Genomic DNA, 22,204 nt, shown 5'->3' with positions numbered 1-22,204 from the left:
GTAATATGAGCTGTGATTCAGCTGATAATTCACAAAACATTTAAACTAATTTTCTTGAACCTAGATGTCTAGTATCATTTATGATTGGTATGGAAATACCAATTCAAACAATGAAGCATACTATTACAGAAAGATAAGCATGCACAGAAGTCAATTCTAGGAAGGACATGTTAAAATTGCACCTTTTGGGGGACTGCAGGACTTTAGACTGCATGAACAAATTTTGTAGTTTGAAAATATTTTCAATTACTCTCTCATATTTCCTTAATTTTTGTATACATGAAAAAATGTCCAGCAATATTAGTGAATTACATTTTCCTACCAGCATTAGATGTTAAAACTAACTGCTGCTTAGCCCATTCTCCATATTTCAGTAATTTAGCCTCTTTTCTTTCCCCAATCAGCAGTGTTAATGAATGTCAAAGAAATGAAAATTAACTTGTTTTGGGACTGAAATGCCACATTTATGGTCTCTTTCAGAAAATATTATTATTTTCCAATGGGTTGGCTTGATCTCAGTTCACCAACCTAGAAATGAAAAGTTCATACCCCTTTATTCATTCTTCTGAATTATTTTGTATTAGCTATTCATTTTAAGGCCAGAATAACTGTAACAGACTGATGGAAGACTATGGAAGTTCATTATATTATAGATGAAATAAATTAGATCATGTCATCCTCTGGAAAAAAAAAAAAAGTGGAAAGAGACAATGGTTAAAAAGGTGGCAACATCTAGCACAGGGGAAAAGGGCAAATACTTCTGTTCAGTTTCACCTTTTGATAAGTTCTGAAGCACTGGCTAGTTCAGTATCTTCTGAAGCTGGAAACTTGGTTTATCCAGCACCCCATGTAAAGGAAAGCTCCTCCCAGTCCTGGCCATAGAAGCAGCACTCAGTTGCAAGCCACAAGCAGCACAAGACCCACGGAACAAAAGCATCATGTATCTATTAAACAAATTAAAATTTAAATTCTCTCCCTTCAGTTCATTTAAGTTGCACTTACATTTCTTTCTGGGTGACCCACAAGAAGATATCTAATTATCAACTGATGTAGACCATGACATGATTAAGAGCTGTTTGTAAACTTTTTGTTGCTTCTCTCAGCTACACCAACTACCAGTCTCTTTAGACTTCTGTTACTTGAGCTGTATTTACCTTTACAGGACTTTAGTGGGTGGTTTAGGCTAATCTTGGTGAAAGCTCTAGAAAGACCTGTGGTACAAATGCAAGTGTGTAATGAAGAAGAAACAGTATTTAGTGTCATTAAAAATCCTTTTTTTTTTTCACTTTTGGTCCAGGTCCTTCATCCTTTAGCCATTCTGCATCTGTATCTAAGGTTTGTATCAATTTTTGCGAGTTTCAGCACAAAATGATTAGCATTATTATTCCCAAAAACCAAAAACTATTGTTCCTATCCCAGACTCTCTTCACTTTCCTTCATAATAGAAGTATTTACTTCTAAATAATTAATATCGCATATTAGCGTCCAGGTTAAATATAATGCTTACAAGCTCACACCCAAAGGCTAAGGACATGTTAAGCAAAGACAGAAAAGAAATAACAACATGGTTCCCCCATAGCCTGAAGGAATTAATTTCTTATTTTCCCTTTCCAGCCTTCATGGAAATCCTTAACATTAATTCTGTCAAGATGTAGCTTAAACACAGAAATCAGCACATGAAGCTGCCAGAACACTGAATTAAACAAAAGTGCATGGTTCTATAGGCATAAATCCCTGACAGCACAGTTAAAAAACAAAACAAGGACAACAAGTGGTTCCAGTTCATCTCACACTATTAAATAGGTCAGTGATTTCTGTCCACAGAATCATGGTCAGCTTATCTCTTCCAGCTCAAAGAAAGATGTGTCAATTGCAAAGTGAACAGTACATGATGTTTTACCATTTACTAAGAATTCTCTGGCCTGAATTTCACCTCTGCCTTAGATTACTGCAGCTTGAGCTGAAATGTCTGAAATTAACTGAGCCACAGAAAATTACAATGGAATTTCAGCAGCTAACCGTATAATAAATGTATTTCTGCATCAGCACACACAGAGTATATACATTTAATTTAAAAAAATGTATGTGGGTTATGGCTTAAAAATCACATTAATATTTATGCAACCTCTTCACTAGGACAAGCTGTAGCATCAGGGTTGTGTACAGTTGCCATTAAATCAGTGGGTGACCACATATCTGTGATGTAGAAGCAGTAATTGCCACACACTTGCACCGTCTCCCTTTGCCATCGTTCTAGTGATTAAATGGAGCCTGAGGTCACAGCACTCAACTCGCATTTCTGAAGTAAAATAAACAGAGCTGCAGCAGTCATTTGGTGAACACAAGTGTTCTTTTGCAGGCAGGCTGAGTAACAAAGCATGCAAACCTGGGCTGCCTGCACTTGCCTGGCTGTCAGTGAATGAATACAGAGACAATCACTGTGTGATGTAAATTGTTTCTGGGTTAAGAATAAACAATCCATGAACCAAGTACAAAATTATAAGTTAATGATAGACCTACCTTGATTGAATAACTCCCCATGCTCCATATCTAAGAATTCCTCCTATTTAATGGGTACAATAATAAGTTGTATGCTCAGAAAAGAACTTTTCAGATAGTTAAGATGATAGTTTTGTCAGTCTCCACCATCTGAGAAGAGCCTAGAGACACTGACAATTCTTGAGGGATCTCACTTTGGTTCTGTTTCATAGGTCCTGGTAAATGCAAGTCCTTATTATACAAAGGAGTGCAAAAGATATGAAAAATGAAGTGATAGAGTTTTTCTTTTATCATTTATATCAGTGTATGAGAGTAGGGGTGATCAAGGCATGTTCTGAGATGCTACGTCATAAGCATTTTTGTCAAATATGAATTGGACAGGGAGTGATGTGCTGAGAGATGAGGTACCTGAAAATGTTTGTTTAGTTACAAAACTTCCTATTCCTACCAAAACTGTTGACCTATACTTTCATACTGGAGGTGGTTCACCTAGTGAAGCAAAGATGTGACTTCTTGTGATTTCCTAACAGAGAGCAGCTCTTAAAAGATGAATCATAATCATGTGACCACATGTTGAAAGCATCAGCAGATGTTAAACTGTTACAGTGATCCATTTAGCAAGATCAGCTTGAAGAAGTGAGTCAAGGGGGGATTTTAATATGGAAAAATCAGACAGCAGTGGAACTGATTGGTCTGTAACATTGAAAATCAGTTTTGAATTAGTGTGTTGCCACTAAGAATGTTATTTCTCTGATTTCTAAACAAGTACATAATCACAAGGGCTAAGCATAAATTTCCATCTCTGTTTGTATTTGGATAGGAATAAATGACTGAATTCTTCTCAGCCATTTTGGGAAATGAGAAAAAACCATAAAAATAGATAAAAATATAGATATAGAACACATTGATTTTTGCAAAAATAAGCCCTACTGTTTTATGCATACTATATCTCAAATACTGTTAAAATTTAAAAAGTAGGAAATGGTATGATGTGTAGTCTCAAATCTTACCCATACATGGATAGGTGTGTGAATTGACAAACACAGGTAACCAAAGGCAACCACCAACCCCAGCTAAAAGGAAAAGAGTAGGTTTATTTCATTACCTCACTGACAATGCTGCTCACCAGAGACACACAGGGACACACAGACTCGGTTAGTCTCAGCTCATCCTAGCGAGCAGGCTCAAGCATGGCTGTGAGTCTGTTATCTCTACACAGGAATTCTACTTCCCAAAGCAAGCAGGGGATTGACAACAGTAGGCATAATAAATTGAGTTTTCCCACACAGACAGTGTTTAATCTCTAATTCATTTGTTCTCTTTATAAAGATATAATATTTTGTATACCATTTCATAGCAGCAGAAAAATACTTAGCAGTTAAAGCTGTACCCCTCTGTTCCATTTTACTGATGAAAAACTCCACTTTTGTTACATTATGTCAGGAAGCCAGCTAATTGATCCTGATTAATTTATCCTTATACATATTTGATATAGGTGTAAAATCAGTATATGAAACTGCTATTATTTTCTAATATTGAAAAGAGAAACTAAGTCTAAATAGCACATTACTACTATATACTAGATAAGAATGTGAAGATAGGTGGACATTTGACTTGACAAAGTAGAGTGAGTCTTGTTTTGAAAGGATGTCTGGGGATATGACACATCATCAGCTGTCCTACTTTTAATTATTTTGAAATAAATTTAATTATTTTGAAATAAATAAATTAGGCATGCTATTTTTTGATGTATAATGAAAGATTAAATTAAAAACTGTGGTCCTCACCTATTATATCATTCTTATTTGCATGAATTTAATATATATTTGCCTGCTCTTTAAAGACTCATGAACATGTTTAACTTTTTTTCGCCTCTATAATCTTTAATGCAACATAAAGGTAAACATATAAATAAGTTGCATTTAAAAATAGGATCCAAAGAAAATAAAATGGAGACAACTCCTACATACAGTAAGTGGCTCTGTATTTCCTTGAATATTAAATAGAAACTATTGAGCATACTGGGATTTGCAAACCAGCAAACTTACTAAACTTACTGGAAAAGTCTCAACTTACCTCAACGAGTTAGGCTTTTTAGACATTGATAACTCACTTTCCCTGTCATTCAATAACATTGCACATTTTTAACATTTATCTCAGCAGGAGGAGAAATATCTCTTCAGATTTCAAATTTTGAACTCATTTGAGAAAATCCCTAAATTAAGGATGAGTAGATCACTGATGTCTCTTAAATGATGAAAAGCTATGTTTGCAACACACTAGTACTCTTAGCATAAAAATAAACAATATATTGTAAAAAAGAATATCTCATTGCTCTTTTTGAGGTTGACAGAATTGAAACCAATGCAAGTTCTGGCTTCTCTAATGGCAAGGCATCTGTATGGTTTTCAAAGAGACTGGACCTTGGCAGAACTCGGTGTGAGACTTCAAAAACCTTAAATTCTTCATCCAAGTCAAAGTTGGTATTTTGCCAGTGGTTTAGTATCTCAGATGTAGTCTCATGGAACATTTCTCAGATTCTGATTTATCTCGGTATTTGGTCTCCAGCATTTACTTCAGTTCAAACAACTACTGCATTAGGTTTTGGCAGGAATCCCATAGCAGGACTGATACATTTTTACTGTGATCTCTGAGTGCTTTATTATGCACCGCTAGGGTTAGTGATTGCACTGAGATTTTAAAATCTTTGTGCAGTCCCTCATCCGTGAATCTCATTTCTCAATTTGAAAATCAAAATTGTCAAGAATTTCTTTAGCTGACAGCCAAAACCTTATTTCACTTCTGCTTTAAATCTGCTGTAGCACATGGCTTACTTGATTTTCTTTGTGTGTTTGGGGCTGCACAGAGTTCCTGCTGAGGTTCTGATATGAGTACAAAGCAAAGTCGGCTCCTAAAAGAAATTAACAGCCCTCTTATTGCTAATTAAAAGCTCTTTGCTTTCTCTCCACATGGCCATTGCAGCTGCTTCACATCCCCTCAATGTTTCAAAACCACATAAATTCAAAGAAAATATTGTGAACAGCACCTGGCACTTGCTGCACCTGCCGTGATGAGACTATATTTCATTCTGTCAGTAAATTAAAATTCTCCAGAGCTGAAAAGGATGCTTTTTTTTCTCATTCAACCTCTTCCATTTTCCCCAGTGGTAAAGACACAGTAGTTTTGCTTCCATTTTCGATACTAAATATATCATATTGTTGTTTGCTTCAGTGGTGCAGACACCTGCCTCCTGCTGTAAATGTTGTGTTCCACTTTGGAAAGATTTCCCCAGGGCTCCACATTCAAGTATTGGCTTGTAACTATGGCTTAATATCATGTCAAAGTCTCTTAAGGAAGATGCAGCTTGTCAAGTCATCTCAGGACTGAACCTCCATCTAGTGAAATTCTGAAAATATCCTTTGAGTGTTTGAAGCCTAAGAAGACAAATAAAAGGCTAGCAAGTCATTTGTAAAGATAATAGCTAACAGCATGCATTTTCCCATTCCCTCCCTGCTTTCCATTAATGTTGATAAAGGGAGAAGAGCAGACTACAGGTCACTGATCTTTGTTATTTATATTCAGGTCAAAGAAAGTTCCATACTTTTGAGCTTTGAGCATGGAAGCAAAATGGAAGCAAAGAGAAAAAAAAACTCAACCAAATTGTGGTAGATTTAAGCTCTGATATTTTGATCTCAGAGCTTATTTCCAGAAAACAAATGGCAAGCAGGAAGTTTTTCACTATAAAGAATTTTACAAACAACAACAGAATTTTGCTGGATCGTTGTGGCATGATGCTGCTGTGATTGCTACAGTATAGGAGTTTTTGGGGTTTTTTTAAGAAATCTACAATGATTGCATTAGAAGTGGGACTACAACAGAAATTATTATTTGGGATTTTAGTATACAATAGGAGAAGATTTCCCAGTAACTTTTACTAGGGGTTACATTAAAAAGGTATTCACATATTATCAAAGGGATATGTGTCCCCTTTTGTTTTTTTTTTCCTTTACCAGACTGAGAAAATGGTTCTCTAGATAAATATTAACCTCTTCCCAAATTTCTATATTGTTCAAAAATTTGTACTAATTGTCCCCAACAAAGGGAGAAAACCAAAACTCAACAACAAATCCCAACACCACTTTGGATTAAAACCTAACAGGGACAAGGGTCTTTATTTCAGTATTCTATTTCACCCTAATTGTATCTCTTTAATAAAATAAATATAAAACCACCAAGAGCCGCAATACATTACTGCTCCTTTCCTTTGCCAAACTCCTCACTTTTAGTCCTCAGCTACAGTCCTTATAGCAGACCCAAACCTGTAAGTCTGCAGGTTTGAAGGAGTATGGGCACGCTTGGCATGAGTGCAAAATCTCACAGTTTAACACATGTCACAGCAAACGCTTCATGGAAGGGGCCAAGGAGAGCTCACAGCTCCCACTCAGGGAAGAGCATGACACAGAGAAAAAGAAATACTAACATTTGACTGGAGAGTTGTTGCAGATAGAAGGGAAATAATATTTGGGCTGTTGAAACCCTAAAAAAATTTTTTTTTTTCTGTAATGCCTGTTATTCACACATAATGTCTAAACTAACTGACATTCACTAACATTTCTAAGTGAATTTTACTGAAGGCTGATCAAATCTATGTGACTTCATAGCACCATCATTCAGAAGACACACATGAGAACTGAAGATTTGATTAATTTCTTTGGATGGTTATTTCGTGGGCTTCTCTACCCTAAGACATAAAATTTATGAAATTCCTAAGAAAGAAAGTAAAAGGTACATATGTTACATTTACCAAGCAAATTCTTCACAATTTTTAGCTGTAGTCAAGTAGGAAAATAATTCAATTTTAATTGTTAAAATATTGAGTTTGTTTTGAAATATAAAACAATTGAGAAAACATGATAAAAAGAAGCCAGTCAGAGGATCTTCCAAAACAATACAAAATATAATTAATGCTTTGTTAGGCTCTCATATCTATATCTTATAATGCCATTATGCTTAATTAAAAGTTGATATTTCAAAAGTCTATTTAAATCATTAGATAATCATGTCTTTTCAATGTTCAGCTATTTTTAATGTTTACTCTTAAAAAAACAACAGAAAAAATTAGCTACTTCAAGTGCATGCATTCCTGATAATTTCTAGCTAAAAAATTTTCGGCACTAATGCATCTGGGTCACCATGACAGATTTTAATATTTAGAAGTAATCACATTTCCTTCTTTTGGGTTATTTTTCCCAAATTTCTTTTGAGAAGCCTAAGGCTTTTCAAGGCTATGTCAAGGATTTATACTATTATGATACTATCATTTGAATCTCTTGTTAAAGGTATATAGTTTTAAAAACAGTATATATCGAATGGATTTTTTTTTTCTTACCATGTGTCTCAGAACAATATTTGTCATATCCTTGATACTCATTAACTTTTCTTCACCAGTATGTTTTTCAACTTCTGTTGATAATGTCAATCATGCAGTTTTCCATGCATCATGTAACTTTTATTTTTTTAACTTACCATTTGAAGCAATGTGTTTGTTTTGTTTCCACTTCATTTAAATCCTTACCAACATCATGAAAATTTACTTTGAAATAATTGGGGGTCTAGCAAAGATTTTCTAAGATGCATTTTCTTTCTTGGTATGTAAAGTCAAGACATTTTTCTCATGAAAAACACAGATCTAGCAAACACAAATACTTTATTTATCTACTTTGGATGGTTTTTTAATTGTTCCATAAAATACTGGAATGCTTTTAATTTTAAAAACTAATCTTACTTTTCTTCTTAATTCCTCCTATTCAATTTTAGAAATTTACTCATGAAAAATTTACTTGAATAATTGTTCTGTTTTTATATCTAATAACAAGTGAAAGTGTTCAAAATTTAGAAAAAAACACATTAATTTAACTATGTCTTAATTTAAAAAACATTCTATTTAGTCAAGTTTATGAAAGTTTTTGGTTCTCTAACTTTGGGAAAGCTGATAGGTTTTCTTTACAAGCCTACTCATAGTAGGTATAAATACCATAAGAGGTGCAAGTTACAATGGGACTAATTGAATACAGAAAAATTGCCTGTATGTTAAATGAAAACAGCATTGAAGAAAACTGAATTCTCAAAAGACCTACTATTTTCAGTATGTAGTAAGTGTTATTTATAAATAAGAAAGACTGAATCACCTCTCAGTCACAGAATCAGCCATAGAAGGAATAACACTTGGGACTCCTAGCTCCCATTGTTATACTCCATGTTTCCTTTGGTGCTTCTTTTTTTTATTATTCTTTTGCTACACTATTAAAATTCATATGTAAGTAATAAGAGAGATTCTGAGTTGAAAGGTGCTGTCTATAAATTATTGATATTAAATAATAGAATGACTGAAATTGGAATAAGCAAAGAACTAAGTGAGCAAACCACCTAATCATTGTGAATTAAACAACTTCTGTTTGCTTTGATATTTAAAGTTAATTTAGATAATATCACTTATGTAGTACATTTTTTTTTTTGCAAGACAATTAACTTGATAAAAAGTATGAATTTAATTAATAAATTTTGATAAAAATTCATGTAATATATAATAAATTATTAAAAAAGATTAAAGAGCAAGCATCAGGCAAATCTCAGAAGGTCATTCCAAATAGGCTATCATTATTAAAATATTTAAAACATATATTGGTGTCATGTCATAATCAACTCTTGTCTTACTCTGTGTCATTGGTGATTTGCAAGAAAATAACAAATCATCAATGACAAAGTCAACAGTAAGTAAGAAATGATTTGTAGGGAAATAACTGGATTGTATAGTAGACTGGGAAGACTTACCAATAACATTTTACAATGATGAAATATAAGTGACAAAAAATTATGGTACACTTTCTGTGTAAGATCTCTATCTATGTAAAATCAGTAATTCTAGTACTTTTGCTAGTACTAAAGGATATTTTATTCTTGTAGACATAGAAGACAAAGTGTATTTGGACCATCTCCTTTGCTAACATGGTTTAGACACTGCCTTTACTGAAAAGCAAGGACTTAGTTCATTAAACACCAGGTATGCTGACTCATGGGGGAGAAGAATATAAATAACCTTTTCTCTGATTATATCACTAAATGATATTGATACATTTCAGACCTTCTCAAGACTGAATGTTTCTCAATTGGGAGTCCAAATACCACATCATCTTGAATGAGGTGTATGAAATTACTTCTATTCTCTTTGAGAATGGGACCACATAAGTAATTAGAGGTCTGGAGAACCTGCTCTGTGGGAAAAATTTGAAAGAGTTGGGTCTTTTCTCCCTGGAGGAGCAAAGGTTCAGGAGAGGACCTAATCAAAGTATTCTAGTATTTAAGGGTAGCTAAAAAGAGAAAGACCATTCTCTCTCTTCATAAGAAGCCACATTGAGAAGACAAGGGACAGCAGCTTCAAGTTACCCTGGGAGAGATTTAATTTTGGTATAAGGAAGGAAGTTTTTACAGTGAAAACAAGGGGTATGTCAGTCCCCAGGAACCACTTCCCCAGGGGCATTGTAGTTTTATCATTGCTGGAGAGTTTCAGCATGCAGCTGCATGGGGGGCTAGGTAATCTCATCTAGATTCTATTTCACACAAAAGGTTGAACCAGATGAGCTCTCGAGGTCCCTTTCAATCTGGACTTCTCTACAATTCTATGATTCCATGAAAAGTGGCTGCTATACTCTCCCATAAGGTTAACAACCAAATCACAGAAATATATGAGTTGAAAGGAGTATCCAGAGGACACATAATCATCCCTTCTTCTGAAATGAAGGTCTATGGTCTAATTATATTGAATTTCTCAAGAACTCTTTCAATCAACTTTTGAATGTCTCCAAGAATGGACACTCCACAAACTCTTTGGGTAGCATTTTGCAGTGTCCAAGAACCTTCTATTTTGTCCTTATAGTTACTCAGACCTTCCCACCTCCCAGCTTGTTTCCATCACCTTCATTGTGCATATTGAGGGATTCAGGCTCCATCTCTGTATCTTCTAACCAGATGCATGCAAAAAGACTTATTCTTTCAAAGATGAACAAACCAAATTTTTCACCCTCTCCTCACACCTGCATCCCCCTTCCAAAATCTTTGTTCAATGGAAACCCAAAATGGGTCACAGCAGTCCAGATGTGACCTCACACAGAGGCCAAATAGAGTGGAAGAACCTTGGACCTGATGGCTGCATTCTTGGTAATACAGTCCCATATGTCCTCAACCTTCTTTGATGCAAGTCTACTCTACTGATATATGTTCAACACACTGCCCACCAGGATTCCAGGACCTTTTATGCAAAGCTGCATTTTTCCCAATGAGTCTCCTAAATGGTCAGTTAAATCCAATCCTCAGTTTAAGGAGTAGTGAAGATAATTTCTGTCCCTTGCCATAGTTTTAAGAATGCTTAATGCAAACAAAATGTTGGAGAGTTTAGCAGGCATTTCTGTTGACATTGTCCACACTAAAGTTAGTTTTTGACTTTTTTTCAGAAATATATTTCTGACAGGATGTGTTTAAACAGATTTACAGTGGATTAGCAAAAGATTGTCCCCTGACTCAAAATCTTAATTCTTGCAATCAGAGAGTAATGTTCAGTGTATCTTTCAAAAAATCACAAACTTTTTCTATACTACTTGGTTTAAAAGTGAAGATTTGGATTAAATATTGTTTTGCTGGTGGTTCAAATATGGCTTTAGTTCAAAACATTTTAACATATTTCTTCTAATTAGGATTGTATTACTCCTTTTATAAAATCCTTCCTATGCCAGGAAAAAAAGAAAAAAAACAGTTGACTATTAGCTATCAAAAGTTTATTTTTTACTTTTTTGGCTATTCTAGTAGTAACAAAAATTAAGTGCAAGTGTTTTATCTTCAATCAGACAATCAGTTAAAATTTAATTTTACAGCTCAAGTAACAAATTTCTGCCTGAAAATTTTACAATGGGGCACAAAAGGAGTGGACAATTGTGCTGGAATTAAAATGTTAGCACTCTTTTTCAAAATGTGGATTGTCCTAAGTATGAAGTCCAAACTATTAATGTTGTAGGAAGGGTCACTGACATTTGAAAATGAGATATGTCAAAAATACTAGCAAAGCAACCTAAGAGAAAGAGCCATATCTGATTGTCAGAACTATTTTTAATGTTGTACAAAAAAAAAAAAAAAAAGCTGAATTCTAAGAAATGTCCTGACCTACATTCCTATCTTTTTCATGAGCAGGTTGCTTTTTGCATCTTATAGAACTATATTGCCACTCACCATAATGATTACTTCCAAAATACAAAGCACTGCATTAATAGGGATCTTTAAATGCATGGCATGTTGAGAGAACTTTGTAAAGAATGGGTGACCTGAAGAGATATGAACTACATCAAGCTATGCAACTGTTTGCCATTTGAGGCATACAGGTAAATTGAGTATCAGTGCTTTTATACCAATAGACTCTAAAAAATCGTTTTGTAAGCTGTTACTGTAAAAATCTTACACCACCTTAAAAAAAACATAAAGACACACTTCTCAAACAGAACAAAAAAACATAATACCAGCTCACATTTATTAATAGTAAGCTCCTGAAACAGAGTTTACGGTTGTGCTTCCAGTCCTTTTGGGAGATTATTACAGTTAAAGAAGCAAAGAAGATGTTCTTTCCTGTTCTGCAGCTATTCAGGCATACTTTTATATATCGATCTCTGTTGTTCCTGTCTTCAAAGAAGAACAGGTCAGGTTCCTATGGTACAGAGAGGAGTAAGATGCTAAAAGAAAAACAGTAAAGAAAAAGTGGAATTGTATCTGAATACCTGTTGTGAAACCAAACTGAGCACATGCTGCCAGGGTTCCTCTTGATGTTAATGTTAAGGCCTGTGCAAAAGTCAAATGCAATATGAGATTCTTCAGATGGAGTGCTAGCTATTTATTGTTGACTTATGATTCTGTTACTATCCCAATTGTAATGTCAAAGGTGTTCCCCGGGTTGTTTTGAGGAGGGGTACTTGAGGCAGCTGGTTATGAAGACTGACATACCCTCTCATGCTAAGAGAATGTTAACATTGTGTCACCATTTATGCCAGTATAAAATTATTGTGTTAAATTTCCTGTTTTTCTGTGATTCCCATCTTGTACAGCTTGATAATTCCACCTATGTCAGGAGTACATTCTGAAAATTTATTTAATAAGAAATTTCTTTTCACCTTTTAAACCATCTGCTCTAACAGACAATTCAGATTTATGCCAGTTATAAATTAGGAGGTAAATTGTTAGAGAAAATATAAAGAAAAAATGAGAAATAGTGAGGAATGGTAAATCCTGCTTGATAAACCTTCTTTCTTTTTGTCATAAAATGACTACCTAAAGGGAGTAGTGTATGTCATTTACCTTGACTTTAGTAAGGCTTTGACACAGTAACCTAGTAAAAGAGAAGAAATAAGGATTGAATGGGTGGATGACAAGGCAAATTAAAAACTCAGAACTACTCTTTGAGTCAAAAGGCAGAGATCATGGTTTTGAAGTCTTAACTGGTAGTGAGCCATGAATGTCATGCTTGGGTAAGTACAGGCACTAATGCTGTTTAGTCTCTTAATCAACAATTTGGAATATGAGACAAAATACATCATCATTACATCTGTGAACAAAGCCAAACTATAAGGAATGGCTAATGTGTTGGATATCAGGGCTGCCATTCAGAGGTACCTCAAAAAATGGAGGATTGGGTTAACAGAATCATTATGAATTCCAGCAAAAATAATGTGAAATCTTGCTGCTCAAGACAGAGCATCCCCTGACATCAGTGCAGGGTGGTAACAGACTTTTGCAGAAAGGAGCTGAGGGCCAAATGACAATTTAAAATTTAGTGCAAACAGGTTGACAGATCAGATAAGTCACCTCTCCTCAGCCCTGGTGAAGTTGTATTTGTAACGCTGCCTCCCAGTTTCAGCTTCCCTATGCAATGTACAGAAAGCCTAAAAGTAAACCATTAATGCAGAGAGAGCTCCAGACCTAGTTATGTACAAGGAAAGGCTGAAGAAATTTGGTTTGTTTAACTTTGAGAAAGGAAAGCTCAGAAAAAAATATTATTGCAGCCTTTACCTACATAACGAAGTGATTACAGAGAGAAGAGAAGATGACTTAATTCAAGTTTTCATAGTGGAAGCAACAGGCTGCAACAAAAGAAATCCTTATTGCATAGTGGGGAAAAAAACACAGTGAGAGGAACAATAACATATTCAGATACATAGATAATTTTCAGAAATTTAAAAAGTTCATTTGGAAAAGTTCACAGGTACCTTGATCTAACTTAGAGTTTATTTTTTGTTTTACCAGGATGTTGAAATAAATCAGGTCATGCCTTTTAATCTTCATTTTTTGTAGTTCTGTCATTCAAACACTGCAGGACTGAAAAAGAATAGCATGCAGAATCCAAAACAGATCTACAAAACCAGGCAATTTATGCCAGAATGGAAACAGTATAGGTTTGGTTGTCATTTTTGTGTTGAGTTGGGTTTTTCAAGGCTATATACTGTATGACTGTTTTCTTATTGCTACAGAATTGGTGAAATGCAGAAGAGTAAGACAATTGCACTGTCTTTAAATTCCCAGCCCAAGCTGGCTCTACCATCCACAGAAACACTAAATTTTCTCCAAGAGTTGCTTTCCTTTTTGTTTTTTTCTCCATTAACTGGTACTACGCAGACTGCAGTCTGCTAGTTTCAGACTACTTAGCTTCCTCCATTGATTTAGATAGGATTCATGTTTTTGTTATAATCAGTTGTGTGTCTTAGCTTTTTCCATGCACTTGTTAAGGAGTTTTCCTGCAAGTGCTTTCGAGTTTTCAAGTCTCTCAAAAGGTTTGTGAAGGCAGATTCAGTTTTTGACCTCTAGCTCGACTTCTCAAAACACCCTATCTTGCAGTAGTACTAGCTCTGATTTACTAGAGTAAAAGTATTTGCATAATTCCATGAAATAATAACAACTTTTTTCTTACAGGCCTTCAGATTTTTCCTGCCATGACATGGCTTTTCTATCAAAATAAAACCCCAATTGTCTTATGAGCCACTGTGTACAAAGTACTGTCAATAATGTGCTGGTTCTTAGCCTTGAATTCCTCACTATCTCATCCATTCTATTCATCTCAGTGTAAAGAAATACATGTTGTTAAAGTTCAAGCTTTTGAATGCTAAGTTTTAAAAAATGTGAAAGAACAAACATACAAAGAAAGAGCTAAATTTAGAAGCAAGAAAAATTATTGTAAATACTATGCACAGTCACACATGTGAGATGATATTTGAGCTGGTTCTTACCCTATCTTTTTGCTGCTTCAAAAGTAACCTGGTGCATAATTTTACTTACGAAGATTATCATGCCCATTACCTTAAGCAACCACTTACTGAATCCATTGACAGAAGTTCAACATTCCTCAAAGAAAAAAAAAAAAAAAAAGAGAGAAAAAAAGAAAATAGAAAAAAAATTCAAATAAATCTGTATGTATTTTGATGTCATATTTTCATACAACTGCATTTTTCAATCAGCAAATAGAACTCAGCCCCAAAATGTATCACATCAAATTACCACCAGGCCAAAAGACATCTGTTCATAACTGCATGGTAAACTCAATAAAGATTAAGAGTAGTTAGAATACCAATTACTCATGAAAGCCAGGAGCCACAGAGAAATAAGCAATAAATCAATAAATTGATAAAGGCATTAAGGCTAAACAGTTAAAGTTAATGACAATTTCTGTTCCAGCACAGAGTATAATCTAACAGGGACCAAGTCCTATAAACTTTCCTGTGCACAAGAAATCTTTGCTCATGTAGAAAGAAAATGATCCCTCTTCATATACTTGCATCTATATTTGATGTTGTTGCACTTACTTGAAGACCTTAAGGAGAAAATGAGTAGTAGAAAAGCTTCTTTTTAGGGACCTTAGCTAGAGGAGACTTTTACCCCAAAATATATAAAAGTTATTTGAATGAGAAAATGCATGAAAGGAAGGACTTTTCATAAGCTTTTAGCCCTGGGCATTGAAGGTCTACATTATGGTTTCTTATACTTTTATCTTTTACTGCGAAAAAGAATATTGAAAATCTGGAAGTACAAAAATTCACTACATTTTTTGGTCTCAAGAAACTGTGCTAAGCCATCACAGGGCATATAAACTTCTCTAAGCAAAAGAGTGTTACAAATCACCCAAGAAATATTATGACATCTTTTAGGCTTCTTTGCCTGTTTGCTTGCTTACATACTTTTATTTTGTTTTGTTTTGTTTTGTTTCAGTTGGAGAGAGAGAGGTTATAAGCAGGGATAAAAAGAAAAATAATATTTTTTTTCCTAGTAGCTTAAGAGCTGTCATGGAGCAGTTGCCCATAAACTACCCCCCAGTAAATGGAGATGATCTGAAAACACTAAAGGAGACAATATGTTTCTTGTTATAGAAATTTCTTCAGGGAAAAGAAAAATATAAATTATTCAGAAAGTTCCAAAGGTTTAGCACAATTTTTTTATGAAACACGCATGACCATGAGACAACAAATGTGACTGCAGCAATTCTCAAACACTATTTGTGCTGCAATAAGTGAAAGGTCTACATTGAATAAGGGTTGACTGAACAGACAAATGTTTGAGGCCATTTGTCAAGGTAAAAAAATGTGTAAAGCCACATTTTCTTCATAGTTAAGGAGAAATCACTTTAGTTGAACAAGGAAGTATTTTGCTATACATTATTTAAATTCATTTTATTTGTGATTTTAAAGATTTAATGTCAAATATACCACATCTGCTATAAGAATGAAGTGAAAATTTTCTCTGACTGCATAAAAAATAAAATAGTTTTCTAAATTTAATAGTTATGCATAAAAGTTTTAAAATTCAGCTTTATCCAAGTAAAATATGTGATCTTTTATATGTCTCCTGAATATTCTACTTATTGTCAAAGATGCTAAATCTATGATGCATTCATTAATAGGTATTCAATCTTCCTTCACATTTCATTCAAAATTATTATCTATTTAATCACAATATATATTAAAATCTTCTGGGTACATGAGAAGCAAGCAGAGGTTCTTGAATTGTCTGCACGAAGGCTGCCTTGATTCTAAAATGAGTTTTGACTCATAATTATTTTAAGAATTTTCTAATTTTTATTCATTTAATACAGTTTGAGTTCTCATTTGTCTGTGGAAGAAAATTGTGTAAAGAGTGGGGTCCTTTTCTTGGGTGCACACTACGAGCTTAATGAATTCTATATGCCATATACTATATGCTATTTTTACACACTAAAGTAAAATGAATGGGCAGCATGCAAGTACTTAGTGGAAAACCAGTGGTACAAGTATAATAAATGTTTGTTGAACAATAGCAATCAATAGTATAAAGCAACTGTTTATTAAGAAAAGTTAATGTTCACAACAAACACTACTAAGTTTAGGGAACAAAAAACCAATAACTTGTCACTTCCAGAGAGGATTGTAATATGATAAATTGTCAAGAAAAAAAGCAGCTCGATCATCATTGTTGTCTGCCAAGGACATAGTTTATCAATGTCACTACTATAATCACAAAGTGACTAAAGAAATTATATTCCCACTTGTTCCTAAAAAACTTGTATGTGATGGCAAATAATGGAAGCTTCTCTTGAGCGTTGTCTAACAAATTATCTGGAAAGTATTCTAAAGAATGATTTTAAATCAAAGGTGCCATATTAGAATCATGCTTCTCTTCTTCCTTCTTTACCTTTTGTGTTTCATAAGATTGTTCTAAGAAAGATTTTGGGTTGTGTTTAGAAGATAGATCTAAGTACATACGTTGGTTTTTCCCCAGTTTTTCTTTTTTTGTGATATATGTCTCTAAGGAAATGCTTGGTAATTAAAATAAAATAGACCAAATTAAAATTTAAAAAGTATCCAAAAAAATCAGTAAAAAAAAAGTCATACTTTTTAATTTGGACTGCATATATAGTGTACTCTGTCCAGTCTTAGATAAAAAGAATGTGGAATCCTCTTTCAACATTTTTATCATAGATTTAGATTCTGAGCATTATTCTGTGTGATTCTAAGAGTTAAGAAATGCCAAATAATAATCACAGTCTTTTGAATGAAATAGTTTATACATTTTCTTTCAGCTATTGTTAAATAGCTGCAGACTGAGTCACAAGTATGATATACTTACTTTAACATTCCAGTCTTATCTTTATCTCAGAATAGTTCCTGATGGCATATTACATTAGCATTTAAATTGCTTAAATGAAAGTTTTGATTCAAGATTTTCTAAATATATAAATTATTTTATATTTATAATATGCACTTATACCATATTAACATAATAAATTCCATATATCTTACATCTTAAAATATAGATTAAATAGTTCATCAGACTAACTTCTCTCTATACATGCAAAATTGTTATAGTGTGAAGGGATGGTGAGAAGAGTCTATAGTTGAAGAGAAAAAACAATCCCAAAAATAATCTGTAGCATTCAATATAAGTAGTAAGACAGCTAGTATATCTCTGGCACCATAAATTAATTTTATAAACTTTTCTTACTTTAGATTCTGTCATATTTATTCATCAACGTTTGAGTTCTTGGGTATTATAAGACATTTCAAGTGGTAGCAAATACCTGTGCTCAGGCTAAATCTTGTTTTGAAGTGCTGAGCTGACATGATTTTTCACTTTCGTTATCTGTCTTGGCCAACTGCTCCAGGGACTAGAGCAGGTGTTCAAACACCTAGCTCGCACAGAAACACACAGATTTAGGCCTGAGGATAGATGAAGAACTGGCAAGATTAGCAGTGCCTAAACTTGTGTGGAACATCCAACTTTAAGAAAATCTAAAATTTTACCCAGGGGATTAGGGGTGTAATTCATTTGTCCACACATTGGTGCCTTGTGGGTTATGAGATGACAAAGAATATTTCAACTCATCTCTATCTTCATCCCAGAAAGTATGTCCTTTGTCATATCTACAAGACAGTGGATATCTTTGCTATCCCAAAAGCATCTTTTGTGATTCCAAACATCTAGGTATTGACTCAAACACTCCAAGCACTAATATGATGATAAGCTCTGCCATGTATTGCTCAGAATACATGTTTTATGATCTAAACAAGACCACATCTGTGTTTGGGGTATTTTTAAAGTTTTCTGTATGAGAAATAGTTCTCCAGTCATCAGCTCATTTGGAAAAATATGAGACACAGATACAAGAAAAGAGAATAAATGAGAGAAGGAAAAGTACTGCTTACTCAAATGATCTTTTCTTTTCCATTTTGTTTCCCTCATTGATACCATAATAAAATTCTAATTGTTTTGTATCCACAGTGATTTTGTCAACTTAGTGTTTTGAGTAAACTTTATAGAAATTATTTTCCTATCAGAAATGTCTGTTACATTGCCTAGAGGGTGAAAATAACACTAAATAAAGCTTTTTTTTTATTTTATTTTATTTTATAAAATATCTACCAGGAGTGTTGTAATCCTTGGTATTTTGCTGCTTGGGTCAGCATAAGAGCAGTAAGTACCATAAAATTTTTACTTTAGAAATGTTTCTACTGAAACAGCTATTACAATGGAAAACTATGTCAGTAGAAAACAATGATGTAGCTGTCTGCAGGAGGGCATCTAATGCTAGTTGAGACTCTGTCCCTCTAATTTTTTTTTTTTTTTGCCTGTTTGGAAGGACATGCTTCTCCAATTGGTCCGTTGTCACATCACTATTTGAATGTCCCAGCCTATAATGTCACTGTTGGTCAGGTATGACAATGAAACTTCTTGTTTGAATCTGTTCTTAAAAGGTTAATAAAACATCACTGTTCTCAGTAGATATTTCTCTTTGTTATTTGTCATGAGTTTCACTTACCAAAATTGTTGGGATATTTATTAATAGTATGGCACCTTTAAGGTCATCTTGAAACAAATTTGTATTTTAGCATGCATCATGTTAATTATGGTAACTTTCTGAGTATGAATACCATAATTCAATACAATATGTAATCTAGTTACTTGGTTTGTAATAGCTGCAGACTGCTATAAGCAATAACTGAAAGATCTCAAGGAAAAAACATCTATAAAAAATATTCACAAGTCAAACCAGGGTGGAAACAGTATGGCACTGATTTTCAGCAAGTGCTCAGAGATCATGGCTTTCAGTCTAGCAGACTTATTAAGGTGGTTGCAACACACTTTAAATATGTGATTGATATGATCTTCAAAAGAAGTATCAGAATTTGGAATGACTCCAGGGTCATAACCATTATACAAGAGATAAAGAGAACAAAATAAACCTCTGCAGATTACACCTGAGGCCTTTTTCATTAGTAAGCTAATCAATACCAGCTTGCAGAATCAGCACAGGAACAAAAACAAAAAAAAAAACAACTCCACTAGCCCTAGAGAGAGGAAGATCCTGTAAAAGTCAGGGCTTGGGAAATAAAATGATAACATTGTAACTGGAAAAAACTCAAACTCTCACATCAAAGTATTCTTTTCTAAAATCTGATTTCATTTTGTTCTGTCCATTACTACTCGTATTGCTTTCCAATTCTACCTTGCTCAAGCACTAAAGAGGAAATTTCCCCTCTGGAAGGTTTTTATCTTTTATGAACAACATCAGAACTCCTTTTGGTATTTTTCCTCTGAGGGTAAGAAGTATATAAACCAAAGATCATTTTGTTTTCCACTCTGACTGCATTACTGCACTTGAGGGGAAATTTGTCTTTATAAAAGGGTTTATGACATTTCAGTGCAATGCAGTATGGTAACACTTGATAACTTTCATTTGGTTTTATTGCTCTTCCTTTTGCATCAGATGTATGTGTTCTTCATGGAGTTATGAAAAGACAGGAAAACACAATTTTTATCCCTGAATTTTCTTTTCCAAAATATAACTGAAAAATGTGAAATTTCAAAAATCTTATGATTTTTTTCTACCTGTATTTCTTCTCAGTCCAGGATTCCTCTATTTAATTCCATTCTTTTCTGAGATCTGTAATTGCAGTAAGATCTTTCTAAATTGAAAGCTAAGGTGTATGCTAAGAGTAAAGAAACTGTTGTAGGCATAAAAGATATTATTCAAAGATAATAGTGAGCTACAGTTTTATTTTAGAAGATTAAACAGGTTTTACAACATTCCATCCACAAAGCTTATGTAGATGGAAAATTATTTGACAGAAAGACCTTTAAAGTAAAAAAAGAAAAAAGATTTTTTTTTGCATAGACTACTAAACTATTATTGTTTTATTTCTATTGCTCTATTTTTATTGGAGTATCTGTCATTATTATGTCAGTAAAGTGCAAGCAGCTTTTAGTACTTAAAACTTTCCTTAATTATGTCTTGGAAAGCAGTATTTTTATTGCTGGAATATAATGCACATATTTGCACTCCAGAGGCCTACTCTAGTCCTTATAAAAGTCATCAAAATGCAGATTAAGACTCTTAGAATTATTCCCTAAAATCTTAGGGACTTTTTGGATACAAATCACTACTGTTTTAGATTAAAATAATATTGTAACATATCTGAATGAGTGACTGTGTCAAACAATACTCTTTCTTAATTGCAGTGAATAGATATCTCACTCTTCTCCACTGACCTTAGAAACATTTTTTGTTGCTGCATCCTAGTTTTGCATGCTTTTTTAAAATATATTTTTATGAGAAAAGACAGGCCTTTCTCTATCTTTCAGGTTTATCATCCTGTACCACTGCTGTAATTTCTTCCCTGGCAGAAGTGATAAAAACATTCAAAATATATTTCTCAGTGGCTTTCATTATGATAACCACAACCATCTGTATGAGTAGAAAATCCCAAAGAGTATAATATCAAGTAATGTCTCAAGGTGCAATTCACCAATCTGGAAACACCATAGGCTGAGTTACACTCATAACTCAGCTTGAAGACCTGCAGGCAGTTTTGACTGCTATCTCTAGACAGTAATTGAGATACAACAGTGATGGTGCTCGTGCTAGAATGGCAAGTGAAGTTTTGGGTTTTCTCTTTAGCTTATGATTATTGCTTCATTTAAATAATTTATTTTGCACAAAGCATACTCTTTCCTTGCAAAACAAATGAAATAAGCCAAACAAACAGGGAAGAATACTACACAGGTCTAGAAATTATGTTAGCAAACAGAAGCAATATTTTGAGACCGAGATGTTCACTCTCAATTCTGAAATTAAGAATTACTGACATAAATGTTAAAAGAGTTTCTGGGGAAAATTTCTTTGAGGTCTTCAACTTTTTTTTTTTTTTTTTTTCTGTAAATTACTTTTTATTGTTTTCTGCAGGCATCATCTTGGCAGTCTAACATTTACACCACACAGGGACAACAGATTGTCATGCAGTATAGATTGTGCCATTGCTAAACACTAATTTCCCACAGCTTAAAGAGAACAAAGCTGGGCTTAGTGACACAATTTGTTCAATTTTTTATTCTTTAGCTAGAGCTCAGCTAATATTGATCTTATATTTTTTAAAATATCTTTTTAAATAGAATTTCCTGTTTCCTAGCTTTAGAGCATAGGGACGTTATTTAAGGGAAACTCTGTAGGCTCAGGCTTTCATAGTCATTCTGATTGCCTTGAAAAAATAGATTTCAAAACCATGTAGAAAGTACTGGTTAAAAATTCTGTCCTGTAGAGAGATTTTTATTGGAAGAGTTTCATTAGTATGAAGAAACATGCTTATCAGAGGAAGATAGC

Source organism: Pyrgilauda ruficollis, unplaced genomic scaffold, assembly GCF_017590135.1.
Source record: "Pyrgilauda ruficollis isolate IOZ18807 unplaced genomic scaffold, ASM1759013v1 scaffold20, whole genome shotgun sequence".
In the NCBI taxonomy this organism is placed as follows: domain Eukaryota; kingdom Metazoa; phylum Chordata; class Aves; order Passeriformes; family Passeridae; genus Pyrgilauda; species Pyrgilauda ruficollis.
This window is presented reverse-complemented; position numbering follows the sequence as displayed.